The 20,771-nt window shown below is 35.8% G+C and overlaps 1 pseudogene; it reads right to left on the bottom strand.

The window, feature by feature from the left end:
• Window positions 1–4,178: 4,178 nt before the first annotated feature.
• LOC111139721 lies at window positions 4,179–12,446 on the bottom strand (annotated as a pseudogene).
• Between the last annotated feature and the right edge of the window lie 8,325 nt (window positions 12,447–20,771).

Genomic DNA, 20,771 nt, shown 5'->3' with positions numbered 1-20,771 from the left:
TGTGTGGGATGTGGCACTTTAGGGTTTCCTCAGACAAGGTCATGGAATTGGAAATACAGTATGAAATTTTAAGGACTGTGCACACCCAGAGAACACAGAAAATCCAAAACTTATATTGTTTATGAAGCAAAGATAAGTCAGTACAGATAAGCTATCGGGATAACATGAATATTTTCATAATATTGGTCTTAAAGCATAACCTTGATGATACTCATGGTGCTTCTTTTTGACTTAGACAGTGTTTTTAAAGACTAAAACACTTTATAAATAGATTATATATTTGAAATGTATTAGGGTCATGTTGTGGATTCATTATGTCCTTATCTACTCTTAGCCATGTAGATCTCTCCTCTTCACTGTGAGAGAACAGAATGATCTCCTACCAGTGTGCTCCTGTGTGAAGCCCACTCAGGGCCCCACCAGAGCTATGACAACCAAGGGGCTGAGGTAGCAGAGCTTCATGTAGGATTCAGGGGAAAAGTGTATCTGTTTTTTTTATTATTGCTTTGAGTCTGAGATTATAAACAGCGTCAGTGATAAAAGATTTGTCCCTGCTGAGGCTGACTGTACTGCCCCCTCCATCTTGGTGTATCACAGCTTCAGGACACTGGGAACAAATCCAATGGCATGCAAGAGGAGAAGGGGTGGGAATTTTCACCTGGATAATTACATTTGCTTCTCTGTTAATCTTCAGACTAGCATGTAGAATATCCATGAAAATCAACTAAACAGTGAATAGTGCTAATATGAGAAATAATTAAGATTTTCTGCTATAGGTTAAATGTTAATGAAAAGAGTAAATTGTAACTAAAAACCTTTCCTATATATAATAGAAAATTAGATTTAAAACAGTGGAGGGGAACCTGGTGGCTATAGACCTTTAGCTCCCCATTAAAATAAGGAAAACAGGGCACCTGGGTGGCTCAGTCAGTTGAGTGTCTGACTTTGGCTCAGGTCATGATCTCAGGGTCCTGGGATTGAGACCTGCATCAGGCTCCATGCTCAGTGGGAAATTTGCTTGTCCCTCTTCCTCTCTCTTTCTACCCCTCCCCCTGCTCTTGCTCTCTCTCTCTCTCAAATAAGTAAATAAGGTATTTAAAAAGACATATGGAAAACAATCAGTTGAATAGTATTAACAAAAATATATCTAGAAATAAATTTTATTCCATATGCCTGGGATCTATATGAAGAAAAACTATAAAAATACTGAATTACAAAAAAAGACTTGAATAAACGATGGGGCATACCATGTACCTTTTTGGGGGGGCATACCATATTCTTTGTTGAAAAGATATTTCTTTTCTTTGAGTCTATTAGTATAATACAATTTCAGTGAGAGTCCAATAGAATTTAAAATAGTTCTTTTTAGTTTGATCTTGGATATGATAGTAACCTCTTTGGACTTTAGTACAAGATAAAAGTGATCAATGTTTCTTGAAGACATTTTGGAGATATGAATAATGGCCTTAAAATGCTCATGTATCTTAACCCAGTAATTTCACTTGTAAGATTTTGTACTAGATAAGTAATTGGGAGAGGACTATAAATCTCCGTTTAAGAATGTTTGTTAAAGTTTTACTAAAAGAATGAAATTGGCAAAAAGCAAATGCTTAAGTACGTTTTGGCATAAACACAAAGTGAAGTATTATGTAGTAGTATTTCAAATGCTAATTAATGAAATTAATGGAAAACAAGTGTAAGTTACATAAATCATTTCCATTAAAATGCACACACACATATACAAAGAACATCTGTAAGTGAAGAAATTATATGGAAATGTTTCTAGTAGCTATCTCAGAATGGTGATATTATAAAAGTGTGGGTTTGAATTCCACTTTGCCAGCTGTGAGGTCCTGGCTTAAGTGGTGCTATTATGTTGGTCTTCATTTCCTCCTATGTTAAGTGAAGAAAATAGCAATAACATCTCTGTGAAGGTTAAAATAGTTAATATATGCAAAACATTTAGCTTAGCATTTACCAAGTGTTGAATAAATGGTGTTTATTATCAATAATATTATAGGTTTCTCTATATATTTTTTAAAGATTTTATCATTTATTTATTTTAGAGATAGAAAAAGAGAGTGTGTGTGTGTGCATGCACAAGTCATGGGAGGGGCAGAGGGAGAAGGACAAGCAGTCTCTATGTTGAGTCTATGTTGAGCAGGGAGCCCCACGTGGGGCTCAATCCCAGGACCCTGCAATCACAGCCTGAGCTGAAACCAAGAGTCAGTGCTTAACTAACTGAGCCACCCAAGTGCCCTACAGATTTCTATATTTAAAAAATCTATTTTTATTGTTTAAAAAATTGAGATATATTTGACATACAGCATTGTGTAAGTTTAAGGTGTGCAATGTATTCATTTGATGCATTTATATATACAATATGATTAACACTGTAGTGTCAGTTAACACCTCTATCATATGACTCAATTATTTCATTCTGTGGCAAGAACATTTAAGATCTAGTCTCTTAGCAACTTTGGAGTATTATGATACAGTATTATTGACTATAATCATGATGCTGTGCATTAAATCCCCAGAACTTACTAATTTTCTTTTTTTGTAGATTTATTTATTTTAGAGAGAGAGATGGGGGGCAGAGAGTGAGAGAGAGGGAGAGAGTCCTAAGCAGATTCCATGCTGAACACAGAGCCCAACATGGGGCTCAATCACATGACCCTGAGATCACAACCTGAGCTGAAACCAAGAGTTGGTCACTTAACTGACTGTGCCAGTCAGATGCACCAAGAACTTCCTCATTTTCTAGCTGCAAGTCTGTACCCTTTGACCAACATCTCCCCATTACTCCCCACTCCCTACTTCTTGGTAACCACCATTCTATTCTCTGTTTCTAGGAGTTTGGCTTTTTTAGATTCCACAAATACATGAGATCATAGAATATTACCTTTTTCTGTCTGAATTATTTCATTTAGCATACTGCCTTCAAGGCCTGTCCATGTTGTCACATTTCAACATTGCAGATATATTAATTTCATGGTCAGAAACAGATGATGAATATTTGATATTTAAAAAGAGAACATCAGAAAGTTGAGGCAAAATGAAAACCAATTGCAAGAAGCACTGGGAAATGAGCAGAGAACACAAAATATACCCAATGAAGTAGTAGCTTTAAGTAGACCAGTTTCACAAGGAAATAATATTTATTGAGTTACTTTTCTGTGTTGTGGGTATTATGTATGTATAATTCATTTAGTTCTTGATATCAACCTGTGTGAAATGTTCTATTCTTAACTTCATTTTATGGACAAGGAAACTGAGGTACAGAAATTTAGTGCGTCCAAGGATGTAGAGCTAGTCAGCAGCAGAACGGGGCTATGAAGCAGTCTATGTATCAGTCTTACCACTATATCAGTCTAACCACTATACAGACTACTTTCTCAAGGATGAACTGCATGAGTCATGTAAGAAAAAAGCAAATGAATTGCTTAGGTTAAGCAGAATTCTTGATGTTGAGAGAGAAATACATTTCCCCTGAATGGCCTCATGAAGATGACACTGCTCCATTTCATGATGAACATCCTCAAAACGATGCTTATAGCACATATACTGACAAATTTCAAAGGACTGTTCATTATAGCATCCCTTAATGTGAACCTGACCTCGCATAATTCACTAAAACCCTTTTTGTCTTAGAAGAGCCCATACAAGGAGAGTGGACTAGACTGGTTGATGAAGGGACACTGGAACACTGAAAAAATAATTGAAATCATTCTCTTTTCTACTGAAAAATCTTCAAAATAACTTACAGTAATCAAAGATTGGAGGCTTTGCCATAAACTTGACTTTAAAGGGGTAAGATATTTAATAAGACACAGGAATAAGACCACAATTAGTTTCTACTATTCTTCAACAGTTTTGTTCTGAAAAAGATTCAAAATGTAAGATGTTGACTGAAAAAACTTACAAAAAATTGCATGCGTTTGTGAAATTAGAAATGACCTTGTTGGTTTGCAATTCAAAAAATGGTATTCATTAATTTGGCATAGCATACTGAATAATTCAAGTCATATATAGAGTTTTGGTCTCTGTCTTAAGTTGTCACTTTCCAGAAGCAGAACTTGAGAGGGAGTTTGGATGCAAGATGTGAAAGGAATGGGGGTGTAGCCAGATTCCCCACATTGGCACAACATAGCCTGACATTTACACACATGCCTTGTTCAGTTTCTGGGTGTGAGCTGCCCTGGGAAGGGGGTGATCTGGGAAGAAGCTGGTCTCCCCATCTGGGGCTGATCCTGAGGGACCTGGCACTTGGGGCTGTCTGCTGACTGCATTTCCCACAGCTGGGCATCAAGTCTTCCTTTAAAGGGGATCTGAGCAATGCATTTCCATCTACGTACACATATGATAAATAGGTCTCTAGAATATTTAAAGAGAAAATGTAGCATTAGATTTTTGTGTAAGTTTTGAATCTGAGGTAGGAAGTAACCTTGGACATTTGGGCCTTGTTATTCCTGCTTTATAACTATAGCCAATGATCTCTTTCTTTGATCTCTTGACATGTATTCAAACTGAATGAAGAATTTTCCTTGTTGTAGCTACCTAGAAGTATGTGGTTGATTTCCAATGTGATTAGCAGGTGTCTTACTCTTCTTGGGCTGCCATAACAAAATGCTGTGGATTGAGTGGTTTACCATAAATGTATGTCTTACATTTCTGAAGGCTAGGAAGTCCAAGGTCAAGTTTTGGTGAGGTAGTCTCCATTCTGAGAGTTCTTCTTTTGTTTAGTATGTAGCCACCTTACCTTGCTGTGTGCTTACATTGCCTTTTCTCAAAGTGTATGCATGAGAGTGAGAGGGAGAAAGTGAGAGAGAGAAAGATAGCTCCCTTCCTCTTTTTATAAGGCTACCAGTCATATTGAATTAGGACCCCACCTTTATGAACTCATTTAAGCTTAATCACCTCCTAACGACTTTATCTCCAAATACAGTCACAGTGGAGGTTAGGGCTTCAACATATGAATGTAGAAGAGACACAATTCAGTCCATAATGGTTGGTGAGCATTAGAAGAACAATGCTTAGAACAGACGTAAGCAAACTATAGTCCATGGACCAAGGTCAGCTGATAGCCCATTTTGTATGGCCCATGACTTAGAATGATTTTTATATTTCTAAAGGATTATAAACAAACAAAGCCCCAAAGAATAGTGTGTGACAGGCACTGTATATGTCTCACAAAGCCTAAAATGTTTGCTGTCTGGTTCTTTACAGAAAGTTTGCCAATCCCTGGCCTAGAATCATGACCAGACTTACTTTCAGTTAAATATTCTGAACCCAGTTTCTGCAGCTTAAAAAACGAGAACTAGAAACCATTTTTATTGTATTCCTTAGAAGAAAGGGATTAGTCTATACATCAGTTGAACAGGAAATATTTCCTAAGGACAATCAGAGTGAGAGTCAGCCCAGATGAAGCCTTTTGAATTGATTTTCTAGTCACTTAGGGCTTTTTGTTCTCTCTGCCCTGGAAAATGATGCCACATACATTCAATTAACAATGTGATAGAGACGACTTGGAAAGGCTGGTTAGGGCAAGTGCCCAAACCAAGTTAGGTTCCTAGGAGATTGGTAATAATGAGTGACAGGAATGCCAACGAATGATGGAAGTTTAGATAATACTAGTGGTGGAGAGAGTAGGTGGTAGTCTAGTTAGGTGACCACAAGAAAAGGAGGAGGCCCTGTGATGAGATTTGATTGTGCTGCAGCTGATAACTTTAGAAACCCAGATATTTCTTAGTGCTTTGGGATGGACTGTTTTGGTGAAATTTTACTTTGTTCCTTTGAGTCAGTCAGAGGTTACTGGAAATTTATAGGCCATTCACATTCAAAAGGCTTTACTTTATTGGCCCCAAATGGCAGTGCTAAACCAGTCTTCAGGATGTGCAGTCTCTAACATCTTGCTATCCTAGAAGCAATGAATAAATATTTAAGTGATAATTGGGATTCTCTAATAAAGAAAAACAGTAACAGTCCAAATGATGGGATACGATAATGTAAGACTGCTGGTATAATTGTAGACTGGGCCATGAAATCAAGGTGAGTTCACCTACAAATTTAAGGCATACTCAACAAAGGCATAACTTCAGATCTTGTGTTTCAAATACATGTCTTTAAAAATTTTCGATTATAATTCCTATTTCTCTTTAGGCCATTAAAACAATCAGGAACTTAAGACCATGACTACAACTTAGCTGAACAAGAACCTCAGTCCTGTAAAAATGTTTTTCTTCATGGTAGAATGACACGGTTACAGCTTTGAGTTTCATACCAGTTTCACAGAACTTCAACTTATTTAAGCAGAAAGGATCCTGCTGAAATCCCCGTTGCCTGACAACCCCCTAAGTACATGCTGAGTGTTGACTGTTACTTTAGAGAGAACTCCTTACTTGATCATTTGGTTCAGTGACCTGTGTTATAATTTTTTTCTCTTCTCATGCCTTATTACCTATTTAAAATCCTTTCATTAGAATAGAGAATTGTATACATTTTGTTCGTGGGTTTTTTCTCAGCAAGACTCACTGTTTTCTCCTAGAGAAAATTTCAAATAAAGGAAAATGAAAATGAACATGGTAAGATTTATTTATAAACTGATTTTTTTAAAACCAGTTGGATTGTAAGGGCATTCACACAAAACTTACACATTTATACATTAGCTATGTGAAAGTGAAGGTACCAGGAAAGAAGCTAGCGTAAGCTATCAACATAGAAGAAAATGTACTGAATATTAAAGGTCACCTGGCTGCCTGAGGAGTTGTATAGAAAAGGTCAGCTCCTCAAGAAGCAGAATGTAGAAGGTACTTCTGGTTGTCTAGATGTTTCACCTTTATATCCTCTACAAGGATGGCAGAGAGTAGACAAGTTTAAAGTTAAAGACAAAATATATATTGAATGTTTTGCCAGAAGAACAAACTTATCCCTAGCTTGTTGAACAAAATAGGACTGGAAAGAGCTTTTATAACTGGGTACGGTCCGCCAGGGAGAGAAAGGAAGATTCGGTGCTCACGGTAGATGCTGTCATGCATCATCAGTTGTTTTCTTACAACAAAAGGAAATGACAGGTGATGAGTTCGAAATTCATGGGAGATTAAGGGTTTATCATTAGCAGAAATGTCTGGCCAGGAGTTTTGGTTTATAAAATTAGACTATAATTTTAAAATACTGTATCTTGTGTTGGCTCAGATAAATTTTTCATTGGGTTTTTCCTTTTCTTGTGTAGGCACTTCTCAATTGTTCATGATACTGAGGTCAAAGAAAACATGGGAAACAAATCTGAAGATGGGAATGTTTTAGTCCTTAATAGGCCCCATTAATCCTGTACCGTCCAGCATTAACCTGTGAACCTCACCTGATGACACCTGGTGTTTCATTTCAGCATTAACCTGTGACCCTCACCTGGTGAAACACCTGGTGTTTCATTTCTTTTTGACTTCTTTGTTCATTCCCTGTTAAAGATTCTGGTGGATAACAAAATAGCCAGAAGAGTAGGGACAGTCGGCCTGGATGATTATCAACTAACTGGGTAAAGAGCCCTTGCAATTAAGAATTTACTGTGCAGTGTAATACTGCATTTTAAATACTGACTATCCATTTTTAAGTTACAATGTAGTTCTAGAGCCTAACTCAGTCTCGGTTTTATCTAGCAAGTTTGTACTTGGACAATATAAACTCTTAGTTCTATCCGAGGAGAGGCTATCATTTCAAACCATACAGTACATTTCATGAAAGTACAGATTAATTTTAGAAAAGGGAAATAACTAGTGCCATTTTCCTCCTCTTTCAGTGGGGAATATTTATTGAGGTATCTTCTATTTATAATGCACTTTCTACAAAAGAGTAAACGATGTTTTAATGTCTACCAATATGCAGAAGAGTATTTGCCAGACCCTGCATAGGTTTTGTATGTTTTCATGCATTTAACAAGAAAGGAAGGACTCCTCCCCCCAGATTGCTAGAACTGACACACAAATTCAGTAAAGTCACAGGATAAAAATCAATGTACAGAAATCTGTTGCATATATTAACATTGGGGGTATGTGCCCATTAAAACCAGCATGTTTGTATCCTTTGGATATATACCTAGTGGTGCAATTGCTAGATCTTAGGGTAGTACTATTTTTAACTTTTTGAGGAACCTCCATACTATTTTCCAGAGTGGCTGCACCACTGTGCATTCCCACCAACAGTCTAAAAGGGGTCCCCTTTCTCTGCATCCTCATCAACACGTGTTGTTTTCTGACATGTTAATTTTAGCCATTCTGACAGGTGAGAGGTAGTATCTCATTTTGGTTATGATTTGTATTTCCTTAATAATAAGTGATATTGAGCATCTTTTCATGTATCTCTTGGCCATCTGTATGTCTTCTTTGGAAAAGTATCTATTCATGGCAAGAACAAATATTGTTAAAATGTCTATTCTACCCAAAGCAATCTATTTAACGCAATTCCTATCAAAATACCGATAGCATTTTTCACAGAGCTAGAACAAACAATCCTAAAATTTCTATAGAACTGTAGAAGACTCTGAATAGACAAAGCAATCTTTTTTAAGAAGGATTTTATTCATTTATTTGAGAGAAAGAGAGATTGAGAGAACAAGCAGGGGGAGGAGCAGAAAGAGAGGGAAAATCAGACTCCCTGCTGAGCAGGGAGCCTGACTCAGGGCTGAATCCCAGGACCCTGTGATCACGATGTAAGCCAAAGATAGATGATTAACTGACTGAGCCACCCGGATGCCCCTAGCCAAAGCAATCTTGAAAAAGAAAAGCAAAGCTGGAAGCATCACAGTTCCAGACTCTTTATTACGAATCTGTAGTGATCAAAACAGTATGTACTGGCACAGAAACAGACACAGAGATCAATGGAACAGAAGTAGATGCACAAGTGTATGGTAAACTAATCTTCAACAAAGCAGGAAAGAATATCTAATGGAGAAAAGACAGTCTCTTCAACAAATGGTGCTGGGAAAACTGGATAGCAACATGCAGAAGAACGAAACTGGCCCACTTTCTCACACCATACACAAAAATAAATTCAAAATGGGTGAAAGGCCAAACTGTGAGATAGGAAATAGCAAAATCCTAGAGGAGAACACAGGCAGTAACCTCTTTGACTTCAGCTATAACAACTTCTCACTAGATATGCCATCTGAGGCAAGGGAAACAAAAGCAAAAAGAAAATATTAGGACTTTGTCAAGATAAAAGCTCCTGCACAGCGAAAGAAAGAATCAACAAAACTGAAAGATGACCTTTAAAATGGGAGAAGATATTTGCAAGTGACATATCTGATAAAGGGTTAGTATCCAAAATATATAAAGAACTTAACAAACTCAACACCCAAAAAGCAACCCAGTTAAAAACTGGGCAGGATACCTGAATAGATATTTTTCCAAAGAAGACATACAGATGGCTAAGAGACACATGAAAAGATGCTCAACATCACTCATCATCAGGGAAATGCAAATCAAAACCACAATGAGATACCACCTCACACCTGTCAGAATGACTAAAATTAACAACTCAGGAAACAACACTTGTCCATGAAGATGCAGAGAGAGGGGAACCCTCTTACACTGTTGGTGGGAATGCAAACTGGTGCAGCCACTCTGGAAAACAGTATGGAGGTTCCTCAAAAAGTTAAAAATAGAAGATCTAGCAATTGCACTACTAGGTCATCACCCAAAGAATGCAAAAATACTAATTCAAAGGAATATATGCACCATTACTCAGACATCAAAAAGAATGAAATCCCGCTATTTGCAATAATGTGGTTGGAGCTCGGATGTATTATGCTAAATGAAATAAGTTGGTTAGAAAAAAAAAATACCATGTGATTTCACTCATATGTGGAATTTAAGAAACAAAAGAAATGAGTAAAGGGGGAAAAAAGAGAGAGGCAAACCAAAAGATAGTTTAACTATAGAGAACAAACTGATTACCAGAGAGCAGGGGTTAGGAGGGATGGGTTAAATAAGGACAGGGATTAAAGAGTGCACTTTTTGTGATGAGCACTGAGTATTGTATAGAAGTGTTGAATCACTAAATGGTACACCTAAAACTAATATTGCACTGCATGTTAACTAACTGGAATTTAGGTAAAAACCTAAAAAAAATAAAGGTAAATAAGCACAGTAAAGGAAAAAAAAAGTTACTGCTATGGCCAAAGGAAATACTAGAAAAGGAAACTGATTATTCTATCTGAATCTTTGTGGAATTTAAACATATAGCTTAATTATAAAATGATTAAAATGAAGTATCCTGAGAGCACTAATTAAGAAATATTACTTGGTAGTAAGGTTTACTATTAGTAATATTACCTTTTAGAGTAGTTAGTTCTAGATGAAGCTCTTCAGCATGACATTTAAGGTCCAAAGATCTATCAGTCCTTATCTTTCCAAGACCATGAGCAAATGCCTGCTGCTGTCTCCATATGAGTTTTATCAACTTCAGTTGATATTCTGCTGGAAGTGACTTCTAGGATTCTTGGTCCTTAGCATACAGAGCAGTGCACCAGCTGAGTAATTGTTGTGTTCTTGATCTAGCTGCTTTGAAACAGGATGAACTCCTATGTTTGTAGCTGCTCCCACCTATTTTGGTATAGTTGTAATAATGAATTCTGGGTCCTTTTGAGCTGATATCTCTAAGATTTGACTGTGGTAAACCAGGTGTAAGTGTACTAAACTTGACTTCTACTTTCTGAGGATATAGTTAAACTGCCCATTAGATTGTCCATTTGTTATTACCCTGCAAAATAATTATACTTGCCCTAACACCAGAAGTATTTTCTGCATTGACTGTGGCTGTCAAAACTTTATAATAAAGATGAGAGGGAGAGAAGAATGAATATAACTTCTCACATCTTTAAGCCTGAGTGACATCTACTGAGCCTACTCCTCCATTTCAAGAATTGAGAAGGGGGGATTCAACTGCTACAAACTGATAGTAATGATCCCTCAACATTTGTAATCCTTGGCACTTGCTACTCAAGGGTCAAGGACATTTCAATTGGTATTATTTTAGTTTGTAAATTAAAGAGGAAGTAATAGAGGATTTTTGCCCCTGGGCTTTTAATGTTTCTTTCAAAAACAATATGCAAAATAGAAAGGATAGTATAATGCACACCCCCATGCACACCTCGTCCAATTAAAATATTAAGCCCACAGCTGAGTTTGTTTCTCCCATTCTGGGTTATTTTAAAGCAAATTCCAGAGTATATCTGGAATTAATTTCATTTTTTAAGTATTATGGTATGTATACCTAAAAACCCCTTCCTATTTTATATTGAAAGGGAGTGACAGGTTATTAGTTCTTAAAAATACCCAATGTTATTTATTAACATTAATGTTAAACACATTAACATATTTTTATTTCTTTTGGGTAAATATACATTAGTGGGATTCCTGAGTTTTATGGTTAGTGTATGTATAACTGTATAAGAACCTGCAAAATCTTTTCCAAGTGGAAGTATCATTTTATATCTTTTCCAGCAATGTTGAAGAGTTCCATTTTCTTCATGTCTAGGTCAATTTGTTATTAGTGTACAGAAATGCAACAGACATTTGTAAACTGATTTTGTACCCTAAAACTTTGCTAAATTTATTAGTTCTAACAGTTTTTTGGCTGTCTTTAAGGTTTTCTGTATAAAATCTCATGACATCTTCAAATAGTGACAGTTTTACTTCTTCCTCTTCAATTTGGATGCTTTTTATTTCCTTTTCTTGCTTAATTGCTCTGGCTAAGACTTCCAATACTATGTTGAATAAAAGTGGTGGAGAGTGGGCATTTTTGTCTTGTTCTTGATCTTGGAGAAAAAGTTTTTTCCCATTTTTAAAAAATTTAACAACTGATAACTTATTAAAAAGGTTGATTTAAGCATCTGCAGTGGTGACTTCATTTCTTTTTTTTTTAAGATTTTATTTATTTATTTGACAGAGAGAGATCACAAGCAGGCAGAGAGGCAGACAGAGAGAGAGGAAGGGAAGCAGGCCCCCTGCTGAGCAGAGAGCCCTATGCGGGACTCGATCCCAGGACCCTGAGATCACGACCTGAGCTGAAGGCAGCAGCTTAACCCACTGAGCCACCCAGGCACCCTGCAGTGGTGACTTCAACCTCGACTCTTGGCTCAATACTGATGGAAATAATCTGCTTAACAATCTTAGAAGGACTGTACAAATCAGTGAGCTTGTAGATCCCCATCTGAAAATGATCCCAAATCTCAGAACCTCCACAAGGAGGTTTTCTGATAGTGATTCTCAGAGTCTTGGTAGGCATCTGAACTGTTTCTTTCACTTTGAGATTTTTTCCTTTGCACCTCTGATAAGGTCAGTCCATACCTTTCCCAAAGATTTTACATCGTGGCTGGTAAGAGTAATTCTAATTTAGTGAATTGCCACTTCTGGTTCCATGGCTGTCTTCCTGGGGTCTTTAAAAACCATGGCTATGGCACAGCTTCCTGACTGACTTCTTTCTCAGTGAGAGCGAAGAGAAGTGAGTCAGGAACAGGAGGAGGGCATCCAAGGCTCTGCTCTAGCAACAACCGCATCTTCCTCAAAGAGCAGCATTTTACCATTGAGTGTGTTAGCTTACGCTTGTCATATATGGCCTTTGTTATGTTGAGGTATATTCCCTTTCTACCCACTTTATTGAGAATTTTTCTTACAAATGGATGTTGAATTTTGTCACGTATTCGCCACATCTTTGAGATACCCATATGTTTTTTTATCCTTCATTTTGTTAATGTAGTGTATCACATTGATTGATTTTTCAGATGTTGAGCCATCCTTGCACCTCTGGAACAAATTCCTCTTGATCATGGTATCTGATCCTTTTAATGTGTTGTTGAATTCAGTTTGCTATTATTTTGTTGAGGATTTTTGTATTATGTTTATTAGGAATATTGACCAGAAATTTTCTTTTCTTGTCTGGTCTTGGTATCTGGGTAATGCTGACCTCATAAAATAAGTTTGGAAGTATTTCCTCTGCTTCTATTTTTTTTTTGTTTTTGTTTTTGTTTGTTTTGGGGGAAGAGTTTGAGGACTGTTGTTATTTTTTCTTTAAATCCTTGATAGAACTCACCAGTAAATCCATCTTGTCTTGGATTTTTGTTTGTTGGGAGGTTTTTGATTACTGATTTAATCTCCTTACTAGTAATCAGTCTGTTCAAATTTTCTATTTCTTCAAGTTATAGTCTTGGTAGGTTATGTGTTTCTAGGGATTTATTCACTTCTTCTAGGCTGTTGATTTTGTTGGCATGTAATGGTTTATGGGAATATTTTGGGCTGAAATGTACTTTTTCTGGTATTGATGCCAATATTTTCTGTGATACATCTTTTTCCATAGTTTTGCCTTAAATTTTCTATATTTAACCTTTATATATTTAAAGTATATTTCTTATAACCAATATATAGTTGGCTTCTTTTATTTTAATCCAATCCAGCAATCTTTCCATTTTGATTAGTGTTTAGACCACTTAAAATTAATATAATGGGTGTATATCTACCAATTTGTGGTTTTTTTATTTGTCCCATCTAGTTTTTGTTAACTTCTCCCCTTTTATACCCTAATTTGTCCTGAATGTTTTAAATGATTCTATTTTTCTTTACCATTGTCTTATAGTTATGACTCTCTTTATTTTTCTTGTGGGGTTGATGTAGGGCATACAAAGTATATCTTTATCTCAGCACAGTCAACTTTCAAATGTTGTTATGCCCCTCAATATAAGGAGCCTCACAGCTGTGTATTTTCATTTATTCCCTCCTCTCTTTTATGCTATTATTATCGTACACTTAACTTGTAAATATGCTATAAACTCCACAGTACATTTTTATTATTTTTACTTTGTTATTATTTGTACTTTTAAGAGTCAATTTAAAGGGGACTAAAAATGAGAAATATATTTTGAAAATATTTGCCCATATACTTACCATTTCAAATTTTCTTTATTTCCTCTTATAGGCTTAAATTTCTAAATAGCATTCTTCTCCTTTAGCCTCAAGAATTTTGTTGACATTACTGGTAGTGCATATCTGCTGGCAATGAAGCCCATCAACTTTTGTTTGTTGGAAGTGTTTATTTTGCCTTTATTTTTAAAGGATATTTTCCCCGTTTTTTTCTTTTTTGCTTTCAACACTTTAAAAATATTGTTTATTGTTTTCTAGCTTGTAGACTTTCTCTTTTTTAAAAGATTTATTTATTTATTTGAGAGAGAGAGAGAGAGAGTGAGGGGAGGGACAGAGAGATTTAATTGGAGTTATTGTAGAGAGAAGGAGAGAGAGAGAATCTCAGGCAGACTCCACACTAAGTATAGAGCTGATATGGGGCCTGAATCCACATCCCTGGGATCATGACCCAGCCGAAATCAAGAGTTGGTGTTCAACTGACTGAGCCACCCAGGTAAGCCTGGCTTGTAGAGTTTCTTATGGGACATCTTCAGTCAATTTTAACTATATTCTGCTGGATATAATGTAGATTTTTATATGGATGCATTTGATATTTTCTCCTCATTACTAATTTTCAGCAATTTGAATGTGATCTTCCTTGCTGTGATTTTATTTACAATTCTTTTCCCTAGGATATGTTGAACTGCTTGCATCTATGTATATATGTCAAAACCTGTGAATGGGCAGAGACTATTCAACTTGCAAACTACTAAGTTGCAAGGAGTACTTTATTATTCACAGTACAAGTAGCTAGAGTGTGGGCATTTTCCTCAGTTCAGTTCTCACAAAGTGATGTGAAGAAGTCCAGATGACAACTGAATATTCAAGTGAGCAGCGTTATAGACAAAAAACCCAAGCTTAGGGAAGCTGAATCTTTTATAATGTTCTGTAAGCTTACTCTTCCTTTGTTCTAGAGAGTGATACTATCTCTATCTTCCAAGACAGTAAACAGAGCTACCTTTTTTCTGGAGGGATACACTACACCTTCTAAAGCTTTTTGTTATACAGACATCTTCCAAAATATAGTTCAGAACAAAGATAGTGCCTCTGGATGTACAATGTGCAGGACTGTGAGAAACCCATGGTTAACTACTTCCGTATGATATATAGTTTTAATTAATTTTGGAAATTTTACACCCATTGTTTTTTAAATACATATTTTTTCTGACTCCCTATTCCTTGTAGAACTCCAATTAAACATATTTTAGAATGCCTGATATTTTTCTGCAGGTCATTTTGGCTGTGTTATTTTATTTTCAGTCTGTTTTTACTCTCTGATTTATTTTGGGTAATTCCTATTTCTATCTTTTCAAGTTTATTAGTCTTTTCTTTGGCAATATCTAATACTTATTAGTCTCTTCTACTTTAGTTTTTATTATGGAGATTTTTTCAATCTCTAAAAGTTCCATTTGGCTGTATTTTATATTTTACATTTATGTCCTCATAATATGTATATTTCCCTCTACCTTCTTGAACATTTAGAGTACGTTTATAGTGTTTAAGACCTTTACCGGTTAATTCCATCATTTCTGTCATTTATGACTATTTTAATTTGTTGACTTTTTCAGTTATTGCTCGTATTTCTCTGCTTCTTTGCTTGCCTCATAATTTTTGACTGAATGCTAAACATTGTGAATTTTACATTCTGGAGTGCTAGATATTATTTTATTCCTTTAGTTGGACTTTTTTCCCCCCTAATATGCAGTTAAGTTATCTGGTATCAGTCTGTCCCTTTTGTGGCTAAGTTGGTTAGAATGTGTCCACAGCAAACTTTAGACTAAGGTTTTTAGTCTCAGTGCTAATATGATACCCTCCAGAGAATCTTATCTGATGCTAATATCTTATGAGGTGTTTCCACATAAACAGTTCCTAGCCCTAGTGAATTTTGGCTTATTACTTCCATTAGTTCTTCTACCACCCTCATCTTCTCTTATTCATATATATATTTATGCCAGCACTTGTCTAAAGATTCAAGGGGATGGGATCACTTGGCAGATTTCAAAGCTTCTCTCTGTATGCAGCTTCTGCCTCCATGATTATACCTCACAATCTCTGACTGCCTTGTCCTCCCTGGACTCTCCTATCTCTTCAGGTCATCAGCCTGCAAGGCTTTGTCTGGGTTCTCCCTCCCTGCAAGACATGGACAATCAGGCAGTTAAACCAGGGGCAGTGGTAGGGCTAAACTCATTTGCTTCTTTACCTTTTTTTTTTTTTAAGATTTTATTTATTTATTTGACAGAGAGAGAGAGAGAGAGAGAGAGATCACAAGCAGGCAGAGAGGCAGGCAGAGAGAGAGGGGGAAGCAGGCTCCTTGCCAAGCAGAGAGCCCGATATGGGACTCCATCCCAGGACCCCAAGATCATGACCTGAGCCAAAGGCAGAGGCTTAACCCACTGAGCCACCCAGGTGTCCCTGCTTCTTTATTTCTAAAGATAATGTCTCTTTATTATCTATTGTCTAATATCTGAAAAGTGCTGTTTTATATATTTAGTCAGGTTCTTTATGATGGAAGGGAAAATCAAATCCTTTTTAGTTTATCATGTTTGGAAACAGAAGTTTGCGATTTCTTCTTAATTTATTAGCTGGAATAATTCTAAGAGTAACTTCCTTTCATTAACTTGGTTATTCTGAGTACAGTTCATACAGAAAAGGTTAGATTCTTTACTAGCTTACAAAATGACAGGTTTCTTAGCATATTCCGAAGGACAGCAATGGGTTTTTAATGTATTATGTATTCAAAATAATAGTTCAGGTATGTTTTATTTTATTTTATTTTTTTAAGGATTTTATTTATTTATTTGACACAGAGAGAGAAGTCACAAGTAGGCAGAGCAGCAGGCAGAGAGAGAGGAGGAAGCAGGCTCCCTGCTGAGCAGAGAGCCCGATGCGGGGCTCAATCCCAGGACCCTGAGATCATGACCTGAGCCGAAGGCAGAGGCATAACCCACTGAGCCACCCTGGCACCCCTGGTGTGTTTTAATATTGCAGTTATTACTATCATGGATGCTCAAATGACCTCCTCTTTCACTAGTTCTAGGCTCTTCAATTTGGCTCTTCTATCCTTTTGACAAAACTTTAACAGTCTTTGAATACTACCTGCTTTTCTGTTATGACAAGACCCTGTATAGATGCTAAGAGATTCCTGGATTCCTGAAATAATACTTGCATGAATTTTATCCAGTCTAGAACTGCTCATGTAAGAACAATTTGGAGATAGACAAAACTTACATCATTGTAGATAATTATTCCACATCTTCAGAAAATAACAGTGTATTACTATCTATCAAGTACTGAAAAATGACTGGGATATTACACAAATCTAATTTCATTAGATGAAATTATACAAGTTTGATTGGATAATTCAGATATGGATTATTTTTTAGACAAAAGAAATCAGAAAGATGGCATTCAGGATACAATTGAAATGCAGTGATAATTAGAGTAAAGATATGGAGTGTCTGAGAAGAGTGGCAGAAGCCCAGTTGGAAGAAAGGAAATTAAAAGCAGAGACATCCGATGTGAAGAGTATGTTTAAAATGGTGGGTAGAAGGCAGAGCCTGAGGGTTCCCTAGGCACTGGAGTTCTTAGCAGGAAGGAGCCATAACTGTACTTGGGAAACCTCATTATATTCATCATGGCACCATCATAAATGGATTTGGGTAAATGAGGCTGAGGATGAGTGACATGAAGCTACATTAATCTGACCCATGTTTCTTTATTACAGATCTACAGCTACCAGAGACAGACCATTCTTTTTTGGTAATCAGGATGTTCTGAATGGTGCTGAAATTTTGTTGTTCTAATTTCTCCTTCTATACTATGCAATTCAGTGTTTTTATGATAGTACACTCTTTCTTCACACAGGTGCCACAAAATTATTAAGGCTAAGTGGCTAGAATCATAATTTGGTCACATTTCCCTGAATTTAAACCTACTTAATTACACTTTTGTATATACTTGAAAGTCCTAATCTGAGATTGAGAGTCTCTTGGATGGTGTCATTGGTATAGATGGCATTTTATCTTTCCAGTTTGATTTTTTAAAAAAATCAAAATCAAAATTTTTTTTAAAAAATGATGTGTAATTGACATCACATGATTTCAGTTTTAGGTGTACAACATAATGCCTCAATATTTGTATATATTGTGAAATGATCAGCACAATAAGTCCAGTTAACATCCATCATCATATATAATTTTAATTTTTTTCTTGTGATGTGAACATTCAAGATCTAGTCTCCTAGCTACTTTCAAATATGCAATACAGTATTGTTAACTATAGTCACCATGCTTTACATTACATCTCCATGATTTATTCATTTTATTGACTGAAAATGTGTAACTTTTGACCCCTTTCACCTATTTTTCCCACCACTGATCTGTGTTCTATATTCATGGGCTCATTTTTTGTTTTGCTTTGTTTTGTTTCTTTAGATTCCACATATAAGCAAGATCACATGGTATTTATCTTTTCCTTTCTGACTTAGTTCACTTAGCGTAAGGCCCTCAAGGTCCATCCAAGTTGTCACAAGTGGCAAGATTTCTTCTTTTTTTTAAATGGCTGACTGATATTCCTGTCTGTGTGTGTGTGTGTGTGTGTGTGTGTGTGTATGCATGTACACCACCATTTCTTTATTCATTAATCAGGGGATACCTAGTTTGCTTCCGTATCTTGGCTATTTTAAATAATGCTACGATGAATGAGGGGAGTGGTGCATGTATCTTTTCAAATTAGTGTTTTTACTCTTTTCAAATAATACCCAGATGTGGAATTGCTGGATCATATGATAGTTCTATTTTTAATTTTTTGAGGAACTTCCATAATGTTTCAATTTGATTCTTTCTAGTTGCAGTCCCTGATGGTAACTTATACTATAGTTGGGGGATTAACATTTTCTGTTCTATGTACTTCCATTATAGATATTTTAGAGTCAAATAAATAAATAAATACTTATAGGGTGTATATTGCTTTCAAGACATGTAATTCTGATATAAGCCTAAATGGGGTCCATATTGTAAATGTCAAGTAAGTTCTATTGGTTTTATTTGATTATAGCACTTAGCTTTATCCACAATTTCTTGATTGTGTTTTGATATTTATGTATTACCTTTGTCACATAGGTATACTATATGGTATAATTTTATTCTCTGTATTTTATTTTTCCTCGGTATTGGAAAATCAGTTAAAAAAAGAAAGCTAAAATAGATAAGACATAAAAAAGCTAAGTCATTTGCATTAATTTTCTTTTTGGCTAATATATTGCTTAATACTTGAAGGGTTCTTCATAAACAGAGAATGATTATAAATAAGTACATTTAATAAAATGAATTTCAGGGGCACCTGGGTGGCTCAGTGGGTTAAAGCCTCTGCCTTAGGCTCAGGTCATGATCCCAGGGTCCTGGGATGGAGCCCTACCTTGGGCTCTCTGCTCTGCAGGGAGCCTGCTTTCTCCTCTCTCTCCGCCTGCCTCTCTGCCTACTTGTGATTTCTGTCAAATAAATAAAATATTTTAAATTAAAAAAAATTCAAAATCTGAGCCCAAAGTTTGACTACCCTCATTTTTAGCAACATTTAAAAAAACCATTTAACATTGCTACATTTGCATTATTTGAATACATGGCTTTTCCTCCCATTTATACTTTCTTTTGAGGATATGGGCCTTATTTTAATTGTAACAATTTAGGTGCATTGAATACTTACTCCTACCACACATTACGGTAAACTTTTAAGAGATTATTTAGTTCTTATAGCAACCTCATAAGATAAGTGTTTTTATGACACTTGCTTAACAGATGTGAACACTTAGGATTAAAGCAATAATGTAACTTTCCCCAAAACAAACATTTGGTGTCCAAACCTGGGCTTTCTGATACCAAGTTCCATAATGTTCTTCACTGTACTGAAGTGATAGGAATATTAGTAGGAGTGATAACCCTTGTATTTAATGACTTATGGGTTAAGTGTACTGATAGATAAATGAATAGATAGAGAAGTAGATAGTTGTAGACAGTGAGAACAAGAGTGTGAGAGAGATTATCATTATGCTTTTAAATGAATCTTAGAAATTTTTGCATTTGTAACATTTATTTGGAGAACTACATCAATCTCTGATTTATGAATTTGGATACCTTGACCTTATTCCTGTTTGATTATATTTTCCTTTGAGGATAGTGGTCTTATTTTAATTATAACAATTTATGTGCATACTCCTTCTTACTTTTAAAAGTTTCATTGAAACCTGCTTTAATGCTTAGGAAAGCCTGATGTACATCAATGCTGAAATCCTCCACATTTACAGAGAGACTGCATTTAAAAAAATAAATAAAGCAGTTAATTTGTATAAATATATCAGTGAATGAAATGATGTCATTTCTTTTAAGTCATGGCTAACCTGACTTTTAAATATTCATAAGCATTAAATAACTTTTAAATATTCAATTTTTATACATCATCTATCATATAACCATAGAAAACAGTCTAGAAACATACAGCAAGTCATTAACAGTGGTTATTACTAAGTCGTGGGATAAAGATGTTTCAATTTTTTTCTTTTTTTTCCTAAGTAAATATGATGGATATGTATTGGGTATGGCTGTAGGAAGAAAAAATAAGACAAGTTCTTTTTTTTTATTTTAAAGAGCCATCAACATTAAACATGATCCTTCCCTCTGGCAGAGATATTTAGGATTAGCTCTATAGAGATCATGGTTGGGCCTGGGACCATTTAGTGAGTGTTGTACTTGCTCAGGTGCAAGACTTAAGGGCAAGCCAAAAACCAGTAATGAAGATAATAAAAGTAATTAAATATATGTATTATTGAAG

Source organism: Enhydra lutris, unplaced genomic scaffold (assembly GCF_002288905.1).
Source record: "Enhydra lutris kenyoni isolate GAN:26980312 unplaced genomic scaffold, ASM228890v2 scaffoldscaffold4, whole genome shotgun sequence".
NCBI classification, from domain to species: Eukaryota; Metazoa; Chordata; class Mammalia; order Carnivora; family Mustelidae; genus Enhydra; species Enhydra lutris.
Note: the sequence above shows the minus strand (reverse complement) of the source record. Positions and strands in the feature narration are given on the sequence as shown.